General features: G+C 50.5%; 1 protein-coding gene across 3 annotated transcripts in view; it reads right to left on the reverse strand.

The window, feature by feature from the left end:
* Window positions 1-17334, reverse strand: part of LOC135205859 (uncharacterized) — a 383300-nt gene extending 365966 nt beyond the window's left edge. Inside the window, exons 1-2 of one of the 3 annotated variants that reach the window (XM_064237113.1) lie at window positions 17210-17334; window positions 16545-16893 (exon numbers count right to left, since the gene is read on the reverse strand). The gene's annotated coding sequence lies outside the window, so the exon portion shown is untranslated. Of the gene's footprint in view, window positions 1-16285; window positions 16408-16544; window positions 16894-17209 lie in introns of those variants that run through there. The other 2 variants (XM_064237115.1, XM_064237114.1) reach the window with 2 other exon arrangements.
* Window positions 17335-22295: the final 4961 nt, after the last annotated feature.

The following is a 22295-nucleotide window of genomic DNA, read 5'->3' on the forward strand; positions in this document are numbered from 1 at the left end:
TATAGTTAGGAAAAATGCAATTTTGGACAAATTGTCATTTGTTCCGACATGGACATACAAACCTTCGTTCCTTTTACAATAGGAAGACTCACTTCTTGGTGGAGGAATCTGAGTCTTTTGTGAAACAGACTGGTGTTCGCCCAACCTTGGAAGTCTCCCTGGTCGTAAGAGCAGGGAGGGATCCAAGCCTCTGTCCGATTGATCGGGGTGTGCACCGCAGGATCAATGGTCAGACCTCTGGACCGAGTACTAAGAGAGAGGCAAGCGTATCTCTTCGTACCAGCAATGTAAGAACTTGTTCCTGTACAGGAGCAAATATAAAGTCATGGGTTTTGACTCTTGTAGGCATCCACTTCCCCCCCCTTGTAGGAGGAAGTGGTGGATATTCTGCTCCTATCCCTAGTGAAAGGGATAGGATGGGGCTCTGTCATGTAGCTCACCTGCATCTCGTCCTCAATCCAGCGTAGTGACGACCGTGGCCCTCTGCCCACAGGTAGAGGAGGAGGAAAAAGATGGGAAAGAGGGAGCCAGTCACTCACTCACTCACACATCCATCCACACAGTCACACCAGGACTCGATGCTGTTTCAGCCTGCGAGGGTCTGGGTTAGCTACACAACTTGTTGAGCAGCCACCACGGGTCCCAAGGAAAAGGTATCCCAAGGACCTGTGGGCAATATCCCGAAGGTAGAAGGAGTAAAGGTAGTCTGGTTAGACCAGACCCCTGCCTTCAGGACCTGCGCCACGGAGAAGTTCTTACGAAACGCCAATGAGGGGCCAATACTTCTGACTTCGTGAGCTCTCGGACGGGACGTACGGATGTCGTCACTACCATCAGCCTCATACGCCCTCCTGATGACCTCACGCAGCCAGAATGAAAAGAGTGTTCTTGGATACTTCTTTCTTGGTTACCCCGGTGCTAACGAAGAGGCGTCGACACTCAGGCCTGAGGTGTCGAGTTTTTCTTCAGATAGCAGCATCTCATCCGCATCATTATCGTGAAGTCCATTAGGGAGGGAATCGTGAAGGACTCGAACCTGTCGTCAGGGACCGCGGTTTCTGAGTCTTCGCAACGAAGTTCGGGCGGGACGAATCGAGCGCACAGATCCCCACATCCCCTGGAGTGTCGTACATCATAGGAAAGACATGAAGTTTGCCCCTACTCTCTTCGCCGATGCCAGGGCCAGCAAGAGAGGGTCTTGAGGGTCAGATCCCTGTCTGACGACTCTCGGAGTGGCTCGAACGGCGTTCGAGTCAAACAAACTCCTAAGGACGAGAGTCACATCCCACGCAGGGGGCCTGAGTTCCCTGGGTGGGCAAGACCTTTCGAAGCTCCTCGAGATGTCCAGTCCCCTCAGTTTTAGGACGAGCGCCAGTGCTGCTCTATATCCTTTAACTGTGGTACTGAGAGGAGCTTCTCTCGGCGAAGAAAAACGAGGAAATCCGCTACCTGCTGAAGAGTGGCTCTGAGAGGAGATAGACCCCGTCTACGACACCAACCACAGAAGACGGCCACTTCCCCTGGTACACAGCTGCAGAGGACTGACGGACGTTTCCAGCCATCTCTGTTGCTGCGCTACGAGAAAAGCCTCTCTTCGCAAGAGATGGTGGATAACAGCCAGCCGTTAAGTCGTAGGGACTGGGACTGCTCGGTGGTAGCCGCTCGACGTGTGGCTGGGCAGAGAAGGTTGTGCCAAGGGGGAATCTCTCTCGGTTCTCCTGCGAGAAGAGCCAGCAGGTCCGGATACCAAATGGCCTGTGGCCATTGGGAGCCACCAGGATCATCCTGAGGTTCGGGGTGACCAGTGCTCTACTGATCACCTTGCGATCAGGCTGAACAAGGGGGAAAGGCATAGACGAAGAGGTTGTCCCACGGGTGTTGAAGAGCGTCCTCTGCAGCTGCCCATGGTCCGGCACGGCTGAGAAGAAAACCTGAAGCTTTCTGTTGTGCCGGGTGGCGAACAGATCCACGACTGGTCGCCCCCACAGGTCGAAGAGCCTTTCCGCCACGTCCTGGTGTAGAGACCACTCGGTCCTATCACCTGATCCCGACGGCTGAGCGTGTCTGCTACTACATTCCTCTTCCCTGGAATGTAGGCGTGCCGACAGCTCTATTGAGTGTGCCTCGCCCACTCGTGCACCTGCCGAGTCAACTGGTACAACGGGGAGAGACACTAGGCCCCCCTGTTTGTTGACGTAGGCCACTACCGTGGTGTTGTCGCACATCAACACCACTGAGTGTCCCATCAAGCGGTCCTGGAACTCTTGGAGAGCGAGGAACGCTGCCTTGAGTTCCAGTACATTGATGTGAAGGTGCTTGTCGTTCTCGTCCCACCCACTCCTGAAGTCAGCAACTCCTCCAGGTGTGCGCCCCATCCCTCGGTCGTGCGTCTGAGAACAGCTGCATGTCCGGGGGGGGGAGTGCGCAGAGGCACTCCTCTTAAGAGGTTCCTGTCGTCCAGCCACCAGGCTAGGTCCTGCCTCACCTCCGGTGTCAGTGACACTGGAAAGCTTGGTTGGGGGATCCGTCACCTGTGACCAACTCTCCTTTAGTCTCCACTGGAGAGACCGCAGGTGAAGACTCCCGTGAGGGACTAACTTCTCGAGTGACGACAGGTGTCCGATCACGACTTGCCATCGCTGAGCTACCTGTTCCTGTCCGAGACAGGAAACTGGTTGGCTGCCTCCCTGAATCTGCTGATCCGCGAGTCTGCGGGGAAGACTCGCCCTGCTACCGTGTCGATCAGCATACCCAGGTACTTCATCCTCTGCTTGGGCTCGAGATCGGACTTTTCGAAGTTCACAACGATCCCCAGATCGCGACAGAACTCGAGCAGTCGATCCCTGTCCTGTAGCAACTGCGAGCGGAGCTCGCCAGGACTAACCAATCGTCGAGATACCTCATCAGACGTATCCCGTGCGAATGGGCCCAAGCAGACACCAGAGTGAACACTCGCGTGAACACCTGTGGGGCGGTTGAGAGACCGAAGCAAAGTGCCCTGAACTGGTACACCGTCCCATCGAGGATGAAGCGGAGGTACTTTCTGGAGGACTGATGAATGGGTATTTGGAAATACGCATCCTTCAAGTCCACTGAAAGCATGAAATCGTTCTCCCTGATGGAGTCGAGCACGGAACGTGCCGTCTCCATCGTGAACCGGGTCTGGCGAACAAAACCGCGGTTCAGAGGAGAGAGATCTATCACCGGGCGCCAGCCTCCCGTAGACTTTTCCACCAGGAAGAGTCGACTGTAAAAGCCCGGTGACTGATCCGTGACGATTTCTACAGCTCTCTTGCTCAGCATGGTCTTGATCTCCTGTCTCAATGCTACGTCCTTCGATGACCCTGGACACGTACGACTGCTGTTGGACCGGGTTGGAGGTGAGGGGTGGCCGAGATTCGAAGGGTAATAGATATCCCTCCCGAGAGGACATCTACAACTCCAGGTCTCGGCGCCGTAGCGCTGCCAAGTTGCCCAATGGCTGGCCAGGCACCCCCCCACTTCCGGCAGCAGGTGAGGGGAACGCCGTCCCTAGCGTTTCCCCCCTTTCTCGACGTTCTTCCCAGAGCCTCCTCGGGAGAAGGAGGGCTGGGAGGAGGGCTGGTTACGGCCCCTCCCCCTTTGTAGAAGTCGAAGAAGACAGAGTCTTTCCCCGGGGCTTCGACGCGACTCACCGTCTTAGCCACCGAGGAAGCGCTAGCCGAGCTCTTTGGCTTGGCCGCAGTCCGAGGCTGCCCAGAAGCCTTCGAGACTGCCTGGTGAACCAGACGTCACTGTCGTCAGTGCGCCGTCTGTCCACCGCAGCGTCCACCATCTCTCCTGGGGAAAAGAGACGTGGAACTCCGTAAAGGTCCGTTGCGTAGTCCCAATGCCGCTTCACGCCCAGCCGCCCTGGAAACCCGAGTAAGGACAGCGTCCCTGCGTCGGAGAACCAGGTTGGCCCACAGGTTCACCGTCTGGTGGGCAAGGAAGGAGATGTCTCTTCCCCAGACTGGCAAAGTCTCCTAAAGGCCGAGTCATCTTCGGGAGAAATTCCCCCGGAGTTGGCTGCGACTTAGATACTGTGATGGGACCACAGATCTAACCAGGAGACGGCCTGGAAAGCTGCCATGGCAGCGATTCCAGGCCGAGTGCCTCTTGCTGCGAGAACCATAGTTCTCGGACAGGAGCTGCTGCAGAGACACCCGGAGTCAGCCTGGCTAACTCCGGGTTCACCTGTTTGGGCGGCATCGGGTCCTCAGATGGCACGTAAAAACGCCGCTGTCGCAGCAGAGGAGGTGGAAGCAGCTTGCTCGACCTGCCAGACTTGAGAGAAACCGTCTTGTTGCCCGGAGACAAGAGATTCTACCTGGTCCAGCACTGAGTCGGCAAGCTCGGAACGCGGCAAACCCACCGTCGGTCTGGGTTCCCTCTTCGGGCCCCAGAACGACTCGAGCCGGGACGTGGGCTCGGATGGGGGAGCGGCGATCCTTCCCCGAGGTCGTTGTGCTGACGAATCAGCACAATTACCTCGGCAAAGTTCCTCTGGATCTCAGGAGTTACTGCGTCCTGCGGAGTAGGACCATCCAGCTCTCGAACAGAGCAATCTCCCGAGACCCCTCCCCCCTCGAGGGGGGAACAGCGACAGACCACCCCTCTCGGTCTCCTCCAGCCACTTGTGCATACGACCTGGCCGGTCCGAGAACCGTGCCTGGTACGTAGGACGTCGTGATGGGATCCTGAGGGGCGCACACCCTCACGATCACTCCTCAATACCTCGCCCCTCCCGGTGTAACCCGAGGAGGTTGAAGGTATGGGAGAGGCAGACCTAACGCTCCCTCCTCGCTCGCTGGCAGAAACCAGCGGGCTTGGAAGACTGCAGGCGATCGTCAACCCGCGGTGGCGATCGAGCTGCAGGCCTAGTCGAGCCGTCTCGCTGTGGAGAACGGCTGGACCGAGAACAGCGGGCCGGTCTCGTGTGTCAGAGGAGCTGGTGCCGGTCGCCGTACCCGATCGCTCTCTGTGAGAGTGACGGTCAGGCGACCGGCGAGCTCCACTGTCACGGTGAGACCGGTGCGTATCCTCACAGCGTCACGTCGCTGGCGCCGGCGAACGGGGGGACCTCTTCAGCCTCAGCCCGTGGCCGGTCGTGGACCGTCACGTCCGCCCGGGTAGCCAGCTGCTCGCCGCGAGAGCGAGAGCTGGTCTGGTGAGAATCACGTGAACGACTGTCACCAGTCTTCCGCTCCGTGCCGTGAACCTGACGCTGAGCTGGCTCAGAGGTCTGGTTCCTAGCTGCACGGTCGCTGGTAGGCGACCGTACACTCGGTACCTCTCGCGAACGAGAGGCCGAGACGGACCCTGCTGCCGTGGTCGAAACCACTAACAGCAGGTGAGGAAGAAGTGCCGGTGGTGGTTAGCCGGCACTCCTCGGTCCCCGTTAGTCTTAATTTCCCTTGCGGAAGAAGGAAGGACGGGTCCTGCCCCCGAAGGAGCAGGGTGGGGGACAGCGGAAGAACCCCCCGTCTCACCGGAGCGAGACGGGCCCTTAGAAGCTCCCGAAGGAGACTTCTTAGGGGGGGGGAGGCGACCTTCTTCTTCTTAGGCGGGGAGCCTTAGAAGAAGAAGGGGAAGAGGCGGCAGACGACGACGACGACGAAGAAGACGATGAAGACGACGACGACACCTTCCTCCTCTTCTTCTTCTTCTTCGTCAACCTCCTCAGGACCGATGTCAGATCTGTCATCCAGGGCGGAGCCGGGGCTGCTGTTGCCGAAGCAACAGGGCCCGGACGCACCTGTCCCGAACAGATCGGCATCGGGAGCAGCGGCGCCACGAACAGGAACAACGTCAGCAGGTGCAGGCATCACAGGAACAGCAGTGGAAACGGCAGGAGCAGGTACAGGAACGGCAGCAGTGGTGGCAACGTCACGTCCGTGAACAGCGGCTGGGCAGGTACGGCAGGTACGGCAGGCTGTACAGGCGGTCCAGGTGGACGGACCAGCGGCACGACATCCTAGGTACAGGTGGGAGGTCCAGGGGCGAGCTCTTCCGGGCATAACGAAGTCACTCGCGGCAGCACGGCAAACCCAGGCGGCGGCATCACACTCCCCCGTGGTACGGCGACTGGCCCCTGCACCGATGTAGTTGGTGTGACAGAGGCCCCGGGCGGGGTGTACACCAGGTGAGGAGGTGAAGCATAGCCAGGTGTTGAAAGGGTCGTGGTGGTGGTCGTTACCGTAGCATGCGTGACCGCCACAGAGCCAGCGAGATGGTAGAGCAGCCCCTGGACACTCGGCACGCCCTGCAGACCCAACGATGCCCACACCTGTCCGAGGTCGTCCTTCGCAGGCAACCGCACCTGAGGAAGCAAAGGTCGGGTGATTAGCAGGATCCTCTACCCGCTCGCGCGAAGACGAACGGATAGAGGACCCAGAGTACAACTCGACATCGGGGTATCTAGCGCCCTCCTCCACACTCGACAGGTCGGGTGAGGAGAAGGACCTAGAAACCCCCCCCGAAGGGGAAGGCGCCAAACGTGGGAGTTAGGCGGCGGCAGGAAAGAAGACGAAGTGTTCCGTAACCAAAGGAGTCGCGGGAGAGCTTTCCGACGACTCCTTTGCAGGCCTTCGCTTCTTCCTACCTTCGTACAAGCCCCACTGCGCCTCCGACCAATTACAAACACACTTCACAGGCTCGGCTCGGGTGCACTCGCGCCCCCGACACCGAGCGCACAAGATATGTGGATCAATTTCAGGGAAGGAGCGGAACTTTCCGCATTTACGCCCTTCGGTACCCGGGCACAATCTCCGGGGGGTAGCGAGGCGTGGAGATTCCATGATTGATCAATAATATAATTCACAATGGATGAAAAAAAGAGGAAATGATTGTACTTACAATTATGATTCATACACAAACACAACCAAATACTCAAAGAAAGCAAACGACGAGAAGCGGGCAGAGAGCGTCGAACACACACGTCCACTCGCTGTGAGGCCGAAAGCAAAAGTGATTTGTTTACCTCCCAGTCGCGCGCGCCGCCTGTCGGACAAGCAGTTAACTACCGAACCCCTGTTCGAAAGCTTACGACCTATCCAGCTGCCGCTAGTACCTTCCTATTGTAAAAGGACCGAAGGTTTGTATGCCGTGTCGGAACAAATTCCCTTGTTCTCTTTTAGAGGGGACAACCACCATTGCAGGTGTGGTTTTATCTCCATTGGAAGGAGAAAACTGTCGGAGAGAAGTCCCGTCTTCCAATTCCATGATCTCCTTAGGAAAAACTGAAGAGGATGAAGATGCAGTCTTCCTAGAGGAAAGAACTGTTCGAGCGAGGAAAGGGTCCCTAGAAGGCTTAACCATTCCCTCGCCGAAGTTCGTTCTTTCCCTTAAGAAGAGAGAGACTTTCTCCAAGCCTCTCACGAATTCTTCTCGCGAAGGAAATACTCGAAAACCCCGAGAATCCATCTGAATCCCCAGATAGACCAAGTTCTGTCTGGGGATCAGTTGTGACCTTCTCGGAGGTTCACAGAGTAGTCCCAACGCCTTTATCAGTCTAGGGTCAAAGAAAGGTCCTCCAAACACTGTCTCTCTGTTCTGGCCCTGATGAGCCAATCGTCCAGATATAGAGAGATGTTGACGCCTTTGAGGTGAAGAAACCTCGCCACATTCTTCATCAGGTTTGTGAAGACCTGAGGAGCTGTGGACAGGCCGAAACACAAGGCCCTGAACTGAAAGATCCTTCCCCCAGTCATGAAACGGAGGTACTTCTTCGAAGAAGGGTGAATCGGGACATGAAAATAAGCGTCCTGGAGATCCAGCGACACCCTCCAATCTCCTTGACGTAAAGCCGCAAGGACCGAGGCCGAAGTCTCCATAGAGAACTTCTCCTTTAGAACGAACTTGTTCAGAGCGCTGACATCTAGTACTGGTCTCCAGCCCCCGAGGCTTTCGCAACCAGAAAAAGCCGATTGTAAAACCCCGGAGAGTTTTGCTCCAGAACTAATTCTATAGCTCATTTGTCCCACATTTGATTCACCATCAGACGAAGAGTATCCTCAGTACAGGGTCCTGTATCTGGCTGACAGTTCCCGCGGAATAGTCGTTAGGGAAGGACTGTCCTGGAAGGGGATAAGATATCACCCTTCCTGATTATGGACATCGAAGAGGCGTCGAGTTTATGAATGTCCAGGCGTTCTGCAAATTCGAGTAAGCCTGGCACCCACTGGTGTTTGGAGGTTGTCTGTCTCACTTCCCTTTCTTAAAGGGACAGGAAGAAGCTTTACCTCTCCTCTCAGGACCTCTTCTCTTAGAGGGAGCTCTGGAGGGAGGGCCTCCTCAAAAGGGCTGAACCGTAGGGAGAAGTCCGGTCCTTTCTGTCAACCGCAACTAGGGTCTCTTCTTCCTTGCAGTGGTGAAGGAGAAGATCCTGTCGCTTCTCAGTCATGTGAGCGAGAAATGTCCTTCACTAACTGAGAAGGAAACAAGAAGTCTGACATGGGAGCGAAAACCAGGGCTGCTCTCTGTGAGGGAGAAACTGCCTTGGTTAAGAAGGCACTAAAAATACTCCTCTTCTTAAGGAGTACCGCTCCAAAGAGAGAGGAGACTTCTCCGATCCGTCTTGTAACTGCCTTATCAATACATGACAGAATACTAAGAATGACTTCGGGGTCTAGACCTTCCGAGTCATGAGCCTCTTAGACATCACCCCAAGGGACCAGTCTTAGGAAATTAAACACTTCCAAAATATGGAAGAGGCCCTTGAGGAGATGATCAGTCTCAGAAATCGCCCAAGTCACACGAGCTCCATTCAAAGCGTGTCTCCGCGATGAATCAACCAAGGTTGAAAAGTCCGCTTCAGCCGCCAGCCCCTGGGAGAGAAAGGCCCATGTTCTCCCCAGTTCGGTACCAGAAACCTCTTTTACCAGAAAGTATGGCTGGAGGCATACAGAAGGTTGGTTCTGCCCAGATCCTTCTTCGACAACATCCATTTGTCAAGAGACTGTAGAGCTCTCTTCATAGAGATCGTAGTCTCCATCTTCAACACCGACGAAGACTTCGGTACAATCGCACTCGAAAACACAGTGATCGAGGCGAAGGAGGAGCCGCAGGAGTCAAACGAATCTCCATACTCCTGCAAAAGAAGGTCCGTCAGAACTCTATAGTTAGAGAAGCCTTCTATACCGTTAAACCTCGTCTTCCGAATCTACTTCCACACCGTGCGGAGAAATCGGCTTGAAAAACGAGAGGATCTTCACTAAGTTCTCTCTCTACTGCGACAAACTCCTACTAGGAGAGGGACTCATAGAGTGAACAGATTCTCTCTCAAGTCTACTAGTAGTCTCGCGTCTGCTTGACTTCTCACGCCTGGAAAGCTCTTTGCGCTTGGCTGGCGCCTCGCGCTTGTCTGGCGCCTCACGCTTGTCTGGCGCCTCGCGCTAGGCTGGCGCTTCTCGCTTGGCTGGAGCTTGTTGCTTGGCTGGCATCTTCGCGCCTGGCTGACGCCTCGCGCTTGTCTGGCGACCTCACGCATAGCTGGACTCCCTCGCGCTGGCTTAGGAGTCTCGCGCTTGGCTGACTACCTCGCACCTGGCTGGCGCCTCGCGCTTGGCCTGAATCCTCGCGGCTGGGCCTCGCGGCTGGCTGATTCCATCGCGCCTGGCTGGAGCCTCGCGCCTGAGCGTATCCTTATCTAGAGCAAACTCGCTCGGATAGCTCCTGACGCTTGAAAGAATCTTCGCGCCTGGAAGACGTCTCACGCTTGTAAGGCTCTTCATGCCTGGAGGACGCTTCACGTCTGGCAGGCGAAAGAAGACGAGACTTCTTAAATAGGAAAGTCTAGCGTCCTTCTTGCGAGGGGATCCCTCGAAAGAACTCCAACCAAAGAGGCTAACTGCTCTTGTACTGCTAGCAAAATCCTCTTGGAAGCCACACCAGTGTCCTCTTCAATAGAAGAAGCAGGAGAACTCGAAGGAGTGCGATCCTCAACTACCGATCGAGGAGGCGTCGAGACCAGCTTAGCCTTCTTGATAGAGAGGGGGCTTCCTCTGAGAAGCGCTCCGGGCTCGAGTCAAAACGCGCGTTCTTTCCAGTGCCTTTTCAGTGGCCTAGAAAGATCCGAGTCCTTCCACCCTCGTTTAGGTGAAGGAGAACCGGACGATGAGAAACAATCTCGTAGGACGCTTCTATTAAAGTGGTCCTGAGCAGACTGTAGCGAAACAGAACCTGCTGAAGGGACGCCTGACCGTTGGGGATTCCCCACAACCTCCGTACGACTTTCGACTTTCCTTCTCCTCTGGGTATGTGAGTTTGGAAGAGGTCTAGGCCTGGGAGCATCGCAGGGACGGTCAGACGCCCCCTCCACAACACTGGGAACACTCACTTCACTAAGTAATTCACTATCACTTCCCTTACCTTGCATGGCCGCCATTTTTGTCTTCATTTTACGAAGAGTAGCCTTCAGATTGGCGATTTCAGAAGCCGAATCCGAATGCAAAGCCTGTGAGGGTTCAGATACATAGGGAGAATCAAAATCATTAATAATAGGAGAGTTAGACTCAGAAAAAGGCTCAATAGGCCTTGTACTCACACTCTTTTGTGCAGCCCGTCTAATTCTATCCACCCTCTAAACTAAATTCTTCAAGTAAGAAGTTTAGAGTCTTCCATTCATTAGCATTCAACTTTTCACACTCAATACAGGTGTTAACTAAAGAACAGTCAAACCCCCTACACTTACGACATACAGTGTGAGGATCAACCGAAGCCTTCGGTATCCTCACCTTGCAGCCTACATTCACACACACTCTCACACTAACACTTGAATCAGACATTCTATCAGAAAAATCAAAAGCAAGTCCAAATCCAGTCCACAGTAGCGAATGCCAAAACAACGATCCAGTACGTCACCAAGAAATACAATATAGATGATCAAAAAAGTCTTGAAAAGCGAATTCCAGTCAGGAGGTAGTAACAACAATGTTGATACCACCGGCGACAGAGAAAATATGATAGAAAACGGGAATGGTTCCTAGTCTGCCCGCCCAGGGCAGGCAGGTAGATCACCTGACCTACCGGTAGCGAGTGGCGCGAAATTTGAATTTCTGTCGGGGACGACGGAGTCTTAGCTAAGTATATATCTGACAGGTAAGTTCATTGTATGAAAATAAGGATTGGAGATCGACCACCTTCGATCTCTATCAAAGAGAGTGAAGGAGAAGTCTTCCTCGAAGGAAAGCTTCAATGGTGAACAGAATACTAAGACGATAGTTCAAGCCAAACTGGATATTCCCGTCCGTTCTTCTCTATTCCAGGTTGTCGCCTACTGTGAGATAGTCTTCTTTCAGCAGCAGTCTTCTTCCCAATGCTAGAAATTCCAGGAACTCGAGCATAGGCGAGGTTCCCGATTTAACGTGTAACATATTGGGGATTCTCGTCTCGCTCACTTTGGACCGTGGTCTCGCCTAAGTGTTTGGAGATCGTAAAAAACTCGAACACTCTGAATGCGCTAGAAATTCCGTAGAATTCTAAGCAGTCTGTGAAACCCCCACCGAATTCGTCAAACGATATCGGCTGGTGGTCCTCTCGATTCCCGTAGAAATCGAGAATGGGGCAGGATCCCTCCTCAACGACCGGGGCTTACGTCAGGTAGGACCCGAAGGTCCCCCCGGTAGCGCAGTCCCCAACGTGGGATCCTACAGAGGAATCTCTGTAGGATCCCTCCCCTTTCCCTCGTAGCCGTAAGGAGAGAGGGAATGGGGGAGGAATTGGATACTCGCTCGCCTTCCCAGTGGAACTAGCTGTTGGAGAAGAGTAGGAGCAGCCATCGCCTTGCGGCGATGGCCTCTCAGAGTCTGGGAAAACGTATCGTCAGGAGAAAACGTTTTCCCGAGGAGGGTTACGAACTCTCACTGTAGGTAAGGGTCTGCCGCCACTGTGAACGTCGTCTGGGTGGGGCTGATCGACACCTGACAGGAGAGAGCCTATAACGTCCTCCGACTCATTCCAGTCCTCGTCGAGGTCGAAACCTCTCAGGAGGACTGAAGGAGTATTTAAATACAGTGTCCGAAGACACGTAGAAACGCCGCTGTCGCAGAAACTAGAGGAGCCGCTGGTCGGCAGTAGAGAGGTGGAAGTAGCTTGATCGACCGGCCAGAACTGAGAGAGCCTTCTTGTCGGAGACGAGAGACTCTGGTTCAAGACAGAATCGGCAAGCTCCGATCGCGGCAGACCCACCGTCGGTTTGGGTTCCCTCTCTGGCCCCAAAACGACTCGAGCAGAGACATGGGCTCTGCTGGTGGGAGCGGCAATCCTTCCCCGAGGTCGTTGCGCTGACGAATCAGCGCCATAACCTCGACAAAGTTCCTCTGGATCTCAGAAGTCATAGCATCTTGCAAAGTAGGACCGTCAAGCCCCTCGAACAAGAGCATTCCGGGAACCTCCCCCTTAAGGAGGAGGAACTGCGATAGACCCCTCTCGGATTCCTCCTGCCACTTGCGCGTACGTCCTAGTCGGTCCGTAGATCGTACCTGGTACTTACGGCGTCGTGACGGGATCGTGCGGGGTATGCCCCTCACGATCACCCCGCTGTGCCTCGCTCTTCCTGGTGCAAACCAAGGAAGTTGCAGGCACGGGAGAGGAAGACATGACGCTCCTCTTTCGCTCGCTGGCAGAACCAGCGGGCTTGGAGGGCTGCAGGCGATCGCCACTTTGCAGGCCTAGTCGAGCCGTTTCCCAGGGAAACGGCTGGACCGAGAACAGCGGCCCCGATCTCGTGTGCAGAGGAGCTGCTGCTGGTCCCCCTATCCGCCCGGTCCCTGTGGGAGCGGCGGTCAGGTGACCTGCTAGGCTCGCTGTCGCGGTGAGACCGGTGAGCGTCCTCTCGGCGCGTCGAGCCGGGGACCCCTTCCTCGCCTCAGCGCGTAGCCGGTCGGAGACCGTCACGTCAGCCCGAACAGCCGGCTGGTCGCTGCGAGAGCGTCCGCTGGCCTGGCGGAGAGTCGTCTGCACAAACTCTCGCCAGTCTTGGCTCCGCGCTTCGGTCCCTTGACGGCGAGCGAGCTCGGCGTCCAAGACTTTGGCTGGACGGTCTCCCGCGGGAGACCGTCCACTCGGTACTTCTCGCGAACGAGAAGCCGAGGCGGATCCAGGTTTAGTGGCAGAACCGCTAGAACCAGGCGAGGAAGTGCCAGCCGAAGCTGGTACTCCTCTGGTCCCCGTCTTCTTCTCCTTGGTAGAAGAAGAGACGGGCCCTGTTCCCGAGGGAGCAGGAGGACCAGCAGAAGAGCTCCCCGAATCGCCGGAGCGAGACGGGCCCTTAGAAGGTCCCGAAGGAGCCTTCTTAGGGGGGAAAACCCGGGTTACCAGCTGGTCGCTGCAAGAGCGGCCGCTGGCCTGGCGAGAGTCACCTGAGCGGCTCTCACCAGCCTTCTGCTCCGTGCCGCGTCTTGGCGCCGAAACTTGGCTGCACGGTCTCCCGAGGGAGAACGTACACTCGGGATCTCTCGCGAATGAGAGACCGAGCCGGAACCTGGCGTAGCGGCATCGCCGCTAGCACCAGGCGAGGAAGTACCAGAGCTAACCGATACTCCTCTGGTCCCGTCTATCTCTTCCTTACGGAAGCCGGGAGACGGGGCCACCCCGCTCCCAGAAGGAGCAGGAGGACCAGCAGAAGGAACCCCCGTCCCACCGGGGTGGGACGGGCCCTTAGAAGTTCCCGAAGGAGACTTCTTAGGGGGAAGGCAGCCTTCTTCTTCTTCGGCTTATGGGCCTTAGAAGTCGAAGGGGAAGAGGCAGCAGCAGACGATGAAGACAAAGATGACAGCTTCCTCTTCCTCGTCAGCTCACGCAGGACAGTCGTCAGGTCCTCCATCCAGGCCGGAGCCGGGGCTATTGCCGAAGCAACACGGCCCGACTGCACCTGTCCGGAAGGACCTGGGACTGGGGAAGACACACCGTGGGCAGGACCAGCATGGGCAGGCTCAGGAACCAGGAGCGACAGGAACAGCAACCAGCTCAGGAGCGGCAGGAACAGCGGCAGCGGTAGACCCAGAAGGGACAGCCAAGCCAACAGCGGGAATCACATCAGCGGCAGGTACGGCAGGCCCAGCGATCGCCTCGTAGAATCATCGGCAGCCAGCGGAACCTGGGTACTGGCGGCCGGTCCAGGGGCGAGCTGCTGGGACAGTGGAAGTCTGGGGCAGGCAACACGAAGAAAACAGGCGGCGGCGGCAACCCCCCCTCGGTACGGTGGCGGCCCTAGTAGCGGCAGACGGCGTCACCGACACAGCATGGGGAGTGTAGATCAGGTGGGGGGGGAGCAGCATAAGCGGCCGTGGTAGTAGTGGAGACCGCCCCAGACCTCGCTAGACGCTGCAGCAGCCCGTGGATGCTAAGCACGCCCTGCCGCCGCGGTGGTCCATACCTGTCCAAGGTCGTCTGCCTGACGGATGTAGCACCTGCGGTAGCATAGATAGATTAGTAAGAGGGGTTCCCTCACGCACGGGGGGAAGGCATGCCCCACCCCGAACGCAAGGAAGACCCCAAATACAAAATACAACGAGGAAGCTGAGCGGGGGCAGGAAGGAAGACGAAGAATCGGATACCAAGGGAGTTGCGGGAGAGCTTTCTGACGACTTCCTGGCAGACCTTCGCTTCCCCTACCCCGCACAGCAGTGAAAAGTAATATGAAACAAAAATGAAACAGAATACTGCCCTTGCGATTCACTTCATAGAACTTAAAGGGAAAAAGATCAATTCCCGGGTAAGAGCGGAAACTTGATCCAAATAATATGATGCTATCATAAAATATATATGAAAATGAAACAGAATACTGCACTTGCGTTTTCACTTTCACAGAAAATAATCGCGAAAATTGATCCAAATTAAATTTTATGCAAATAAATGAAAATGAAAAGAATACTGCAATTGCGACTCCACTTTCATTGCATTTTATCATACCAAATAAAAGGCTCGTGCCGAGCGCAATCACGCTCTCGGTAACGAACGCACAGGGCAAAAATATAATGAAAAAAGTACTTACATTTTTCAATTACACACTTTCGCCCAAAATACATGACTCGGCGCGAGCGCGCCCGCCCTCGGCACCGAGACATAATTCAAGGGTTCAATTCATGAAAAGAGAGGAAATCGCCGCATCTACGGCGATAGCTCCATGTTGGTTCATAATTAAGTAATGAAAATGAAAACAGTGTACTTACAGTTTCATTTTCAAGTCAAACAAACCATTAGTAGAAAACACAATATAAACAAAGCATACGACGATGAAGCGGGCAGAGAGCGATGACGAACACGTCCTTCACACCCGCGGCCGAAAGCAAAAGTGTTTTGTTTACCTCCCAGTCGCGCGACTGTCGGACAAGCAGTTAACTACCGTTCTCCCCTTGTTCGAAGCTTACGACGTTCCAGCTGCCGCTAGCTACTTCCTATTGTTAAAGGACCGATGGTTTGTATTACGTATCGGAACAACTTAAAATTTGGCCTTAATTTCTAAGTTTGGAGAAAATACTTACTTCGAAAGGAGAGTAGAGGTCTTTAGCTCCGTTTCTCACCAACAACAAGTCGCGACTGATGCCCATCTCCGGTGTCAGGACGCGTTATAATGTACTTTTTCGGAGGGTGGGAAGCGTTGAATGTAGGTGGCCTGTTTGGCCTGCTGTGATGTTTTACCCTAACTGAAAGGGGACCCCATCCTCCTAATCTGCTCAAAGGTGGATCACACCACATAGGGGCAGTTGGGCTTGTGGCTAGAGTGCAAAACACAAGAAGAATGCCTGACACTTAGGTATAGCCGTAAGAGCTCTTTCCAAGTAGGCTAAGTTAGGTACTGAATGTTTACAAAATAGGTAGCTAAACTACTACCTACCCAAGTACCTACTACGTACTTGGGTGAGCACCTGATACTAGCCTACTAGTATACCCTATTCTAAGTTAAGTTAGGTACATTGGGTAGGTGCGACTGGTTAGTACCTAGGTAGCCTAGCCCTAGGTCATTTCCTGATGAAACAGAAGTCAGAAATGTTCAAGGCAACATTTAGACATACCTACTACCTACCTAGTATAGATACAGATACTACTACCTAGGGAAAAATACTAGGCCTAATTCCAAGCGCAGGCCAGGGCCAGGGATAGGCCTAGCCTACGTCGGAAAAGGTGTCTTACAAATTCAAAGCATGCCATGTTAGGCTACCTTATTGAGATCGGCGGTAGCTACTACGTCTTCTACGGTTACTAGTATAGCTACCTACCTAGCCTAGGTACTGTTCTGAGCATTCGCACCTGTACTACTACCTACCTATATTACTTTGACTTCCCAGACTTGCTGGACTTGAAATGTCACTAAATTTTCAACACTTGGTTGTAGTAAGCTACCCTTAGGACATCTAGCTAGTAGTAGTACCTGTCCCGTCTACATTTGGAAAACATGATCAAATTGAATGTCAGGAGAAGTCTACTAGCCTATAGCTATTAACAGTTTGAACTTGCCTACATTAGTAATAATGAAATAACAGTAAGCCTTGCTAACTGCCAGATAAAGTAACTTTCTAACTTACAACAAGAACTTGAATTGCAGTTCCTCCTTCACGTCCTTCCTCTTGACAGGAAGTCGTGGTCGTAACCTCGAAATCGCTCACAGTCACTCCAGCTAGACGGTCCTTCTCTGACAAACAAGACAGACTGACGATTGGCGAACACTCTCAGTAGTCTGTCAGTCGCGAGTCGCAAGTCACAATCGCAACTCGATCGCTCCGCTCACTCTCGACACCGAGCTAACGTCACCATATATATGAATTAATTCTACTTTTCTATACCGTCGGTATCCATGGGATTTTAGTGTTTCTTGTTGATCGTTATTGATACGGCACTTTTACGTGTTCTGTAGCAGGCCTGACCATCCTTGAACTTAACCCAAGAAGGGAAGACATTTAATTTCAACCTTCAATGTTTATTATATGAGTACTTATTGGCCCATTGCACAACCGATCGATATTTTCAAATATTGTATATATATATATATATCTATATATATGATATATATTTATATATTATATATATATTTATTACCTGCGAGTGAACCATCCAACACCTACTATAATAATAGTTTTGCGCTCTCAATGTTAAAAGGCTATTGCACAAAAACCTATATATATCGTCTCTAGCTTTGTCAACCAGCGTTCCTATTAGAATCCAACATCTATCGCATGACTAATACACTTACAGGTTTTTGTTAGGAGGTGTCAGACCCCGTTCACAGTTCGCACACGGAGGTTGCATCCGCGCTGATGCAAAGTCAATGGCAGAGCATAGAGGTGTTCACACACAACCGCAAGATTTGATAACTGCCGCGGTCCGCGGCATCCGCGCGGTTCGAGATACAAGTGTTTATAAGGCCCTGTTCACACAAGGCGGAATCCGCGCTGATGCAAAAAGTGATTCATTCAGTATCATTATGGACGTGGTGGAAATAACATGCCTACGGTAGGTTCAAAAGACTGTATCCAAAACAAAGAATGTGGGCCCAGATTCTTCATTTGTTTTAAAATGACCACAACATAATTTGTCGATTTTCTTACACTGAGTAAGGATGATATTCATCAAATAACAAATAATTATCATGCCGCGTTGTTCCTTTAACCATTCTATAGAGCAGTGTTTCTCAACATTTTTACCTCAGAAACTTTGGGGCGCACCTTAGATTTTAATATGGACAAAATACTTATGAAATTTGGATTTATTGTGAAGTTTCAGAAACTTTAGATTGCTGGTACGGCAATACTTTCTTCCCGAGACGATATTTTACTTTTTTGTGCATAGCATTCAAGCACATTTTAAAATGTGTTTTTTATATGCTGCATATTTTAATTTTCTTTTAATTGTCTTTTTCCTCACTTATTTCCTTTGGGACTGTTTTTCCTGCTAGTGCCCTCGGGTCTATAATAATAATAATAATAATAATAAAATAAAATAATAATAATAATAATAATAATAATAATAATAATAATAATAATAATAATAATAAAAGTAATAATAATGGGCATAATACACACCCCCAGTATCACAGAAACAAATAACTTGGCATATGCAGGAGCAAGATTAGTAGCAGAACTGATGGGGATTCGAACACCAACACCACCAGCACAACCAACCCGACAGAAACCAAAACAGCAACCTCCTTGGAAAAGGCGCCTGGAAAGCAAATCATGGTGATGAGATCTGACTTGAGTAAACTGAAAGAGATGGCAGAAAAAAGGCTAAGAAGCAAGAAAACAAGGGAGGAACTCAACGAGAAATACAAAGTACAAGAGAGGGGACTAAACAACACAATAGAAGATGTAAAACAGAGGCAGGCCAAAGCACATAAGATCCACTCGGCAAGGAATGTTAAGATACAGTTTTTTTTAAATCTTCGGACATATAGTGTTCAATAATGCCACACCTGGCAACTCTAGAAAGGGGGCGGAGCTTCAAAATCACAGCGTTTGTTGCTTTCTAGATTTCCATTAACTTTACACCATAAAGATTCTGTAGAGGTCCTTTAATAATTTATACTTGAATGTAGAAACATGCTCTATATTATTCGTTAATGTTGATTTGGTAACGTCAGTTCAGGGTAGAATATCGATCATCCTTTTTTAAAACCTACTGTGAAACCTTATTTAAAAGTAATTAGTAATGTTTGACACTAAACTGACGTAACATTCATGCGTAATTGAAGACGGATCTTAAACAATGAGAGAAAGTGTTTTAAAATTTGGTCAGTACTTGAGGAATCGTGAGGAACAATACAGTAAAGAATGAAATATTATGACTTAGAGAGAGGGCGCGCAAGTATACGCCTATCGATAGAGATACTTAATTCATTAAATTTACTTTGAGAGATTAAGTGACAATATTTTTTTCAAATTTTTCAAAAGTGGAGAGAGAGAGAGAGAGAGAGAGAGAGAGAGAGAGAGAGAGAGAGAGAGAGAGAGAGCACAAGCATAGGCCTATCTGTAGAGATACTTAATTCATTATATTTACTTTGAAATATTGAGTGATAATATTTTTTCAAATGTGTTTTAAAAGAGAGAGAGAGAGAGAGAGAGAGAGAGAGAGAGAGAGAGAGAGAACAAAATCTGCTTACGTGAAAGCTTAGGCCTATTTATAACAACTTAACTTCATTATATTTTCTTTGGGAGATTGAGTGGTAATATATATATTTTTATTTTTAAGTATGTTTTAGAAGTGGAGAGAGAGAGAGAGAGATGAGAGAGAGATGAGAGAGAGGAGAGAGAGACGAGAGAGAGAGAGAGAGAGAGAGATGAGAGAGGAGAGAGAGAGAGAAAGGAAAGAGAGAGAGAGAGAGAAATTATAGTATTGGTGACGGACTTGTGACGGGGAAAGGCAGAAGAAAGAGCGGTGAGTCGGTGCACAGATACCTGGGAAACGGGGTGATATGACTGCCAAGATCGTGCTGCACTATGCTAGATAAAATTTGAAGGATCATAATATTCAAGTCAATTCTCTAAGAAATTCATACTCTAATCTTGATTTCATTCGACAGTTGCCATAACATTCAAAGATTGTAAAAAGACGTGGAAAATTTTAGACACAGGCTGCGGTCACTCTTGCTCTCTTGATATAATCTGCACTTTTGAAAATCGGGTTTCATCCCCAAATCATTCCCGAAAAAAGCTGTGTTAAGTAAAAATAGTTATTACCACAAATAACTCAATATGTATTGCACACGCAATTAAAGTTTTATATCGTGCAAATGATGCTGATGTGTTGGGAGATCTTTCAGCCTCGCAGCAAAGAAATGCATTTACGAACTGCTTTGTAATGGGAGCATATAGCCAGAAAATCTTTGAGCTGACATGCTACTTTAACCTTGATAAAGATTTATGTTTAAAGACGGTTGCTTTGTAAACAGCAACTAGCATTCGATCCATGTCAACGTCAAAGTAATCAAAGTGTGAAATCCGTTACGTAAGCCAGTATCCAGTGACTTGCGCTTTCCCGCTTGAAGTTCTAGGGCTCCTCCCCACATCATAGAAAACGCCCTTGCGGATGCAACTAGATTTGCTCAACCTACCTTAGCCTTAGCAACATTGGCTGCCATTGACATCAGCTAACATCAAACGCTTTGGAATACAAACATGAGTTTATAGAAGCTAAAAATAATTGCATTCGCCACTTACAATGATACAATAATATCCCCGTTCATGAAGGAAATGAGTATATATTGTCGTCGTGATACATAGTACTACAATCAGAAATTCACATTCTATATACCAGACCTCTATGAACGAATCCATCTGAGAAATTCCAATTACTTCGGACATATATCGTGTTTTTAAGTATCTGAACGGTTTTGTTTTGCAGTTTTAACTAATATGATATAATTTGCAGTGTATTTTCATATTCTAGATTAAATTTAGCGATATTATGTCTTTTCAGTAAAAACAAATGGGAAATTCAATGAACGAAAGCTAATGAAAACTGTATCTTCAGTTTTCTTGTCGAGTGTACGTACATGAACAGGAATAAGGGATACCAACAGAACAAACTATTCGGAACCAACCAGAAAAGACTATACAGCCAACTAAGAGGGGAAGACAACCACCCAGAAATTCCTGAAGCCGAACAAAGTAAGAGACTCTGGGAAAACATATGGAGCAATCCGGTATCACACAACAAACATGCAACATGGCTCCAGGAAGTCAAGGAAGAAGAAACAGGGAGAATAAAACAAAGATTCAAAGACATCACGACAGACACAGTCAGACACCAACTAAAGAAAATGCCAAACTGGAAAGCCCAAGGTCCCGATGAAGTCCATGGATACTGGCTCAAAAACTTCAAGGCCCTACACCCACGAATAGCAGAACAACTCTAGCATTGTATCTCAAATCACCATGCACCCAAATGGATGACCACAGGAAGAACATCCTTAGTACAAAAAGACAAGAGTAAGGGAAATATAGCCAGTAACTACAGGCCTATCACCTGCCTACCAATAATGTGGAAGTTACTAACAGGTATCATCAGTGAAAGGCTATACAACCACCTAGAGGAGACAGACACCATCCCCCACCAACAGAAAGGCTGCAGAAGGAAGTGTAGGGGCACAAAAGACCAGCTCCTGATAGACAAAATGGTAATGAAGAACAGTAGGAGAAGGAAAACCAACCTAAGCATGGCATGGATAGACTATAAGAAAGCCTTCGACATGATACCACACACATGGCTAATAGAATGCCTGAAAATATATGGGGCAGAGGAAAACACCATCAGCTTCCTCAAAAATACAATGTGCAACTGGAATACAATACTTACAAGCTCTGGAATAACACTAGCAGAGGTTAATATCAGGAGAGGGATCTTCCAGGGAGACTCGCTGTCCCCACTACTCTTCATAGTAGCCATGATTCCCATGACAAAAGTACTACAGAAGATGGATGCCGGGTACCAACTCAAGAAAAGAGGCAACAGAATTAACCATCTGATGTTCATGGACGACATCAAGCTGTATGGTAAGAGCATCAAGGAAATAGATACCCTAATCCAGTCTGTAAGGATTGTATCTGGGGACATCAGGATGGAGTTTGGAATAGAAAAATGCGCCTTAGTCAACATACAAAAGGGCAAAGTAACAAGAACTGAAGGGATAAAGCTACCAGATGGGAGCAACATCAAACACATAGATGAGACAGGATACAAATACCTGGGAATAATGGAAGGAGGGGATATAAAACACCAAGAGATGAAGGACACGATCAGGAAAGAATATATGCAGAGACTCAAGGCAATACTCAAGTCAAAACTCATTGGAGGAAATATGATAAAAGCCATAAACACATGGGCAGTGCCAGCAATCAGATACAGTGCAGGAATAGTGGAATGGACGAAGGCAGAACTCCACAGCATAGATCAGAAAACCAGGAAACATATGACAATACACAAAGCACTACACCCAAGAGTAAATACAGACAGACTATACATAACATGAAAGGAAGGAGGGAGAGGACTACTAAGTACAGAGGACTGCGTCAACATCAAGAACGGAGCACTGGGGCAATATCTGAAAACCAGTGAAGACGAGTGGCTAAAGAGTGCATGGGAAGAAGGACTAATAAAAGTAGACGTAGACCCAAAAATATACAGAGACAGGAGGATGACAAACAGAACAGAGGACTGGCACAACAAACCAATGCACGGACAATACATGAGACAGACTAAAGAACTAGCCAGCGATGACACATGGAAATGGCTACAGAGGGGAGAGCTAAAGAAGGAAACTGAAGGAATGATAAAAGCGGCAC

The sequence above is a fragment of the Macrobrachium nipponense genome, chromosome 11, assembly GCF_015104395.2.
Source record: "Macrobrachium nipponense isolate FS-2020 chromosome 11, ASM1510439v2, whole genome shotgun sequence".
Classification (NCBI taxonomy): Eukaryota; Metazoa; Arthropoda; class Malacostraca; order Decapoda; family Palaemonidae; genus Macrobrachium; species Macrobrachium nipponense.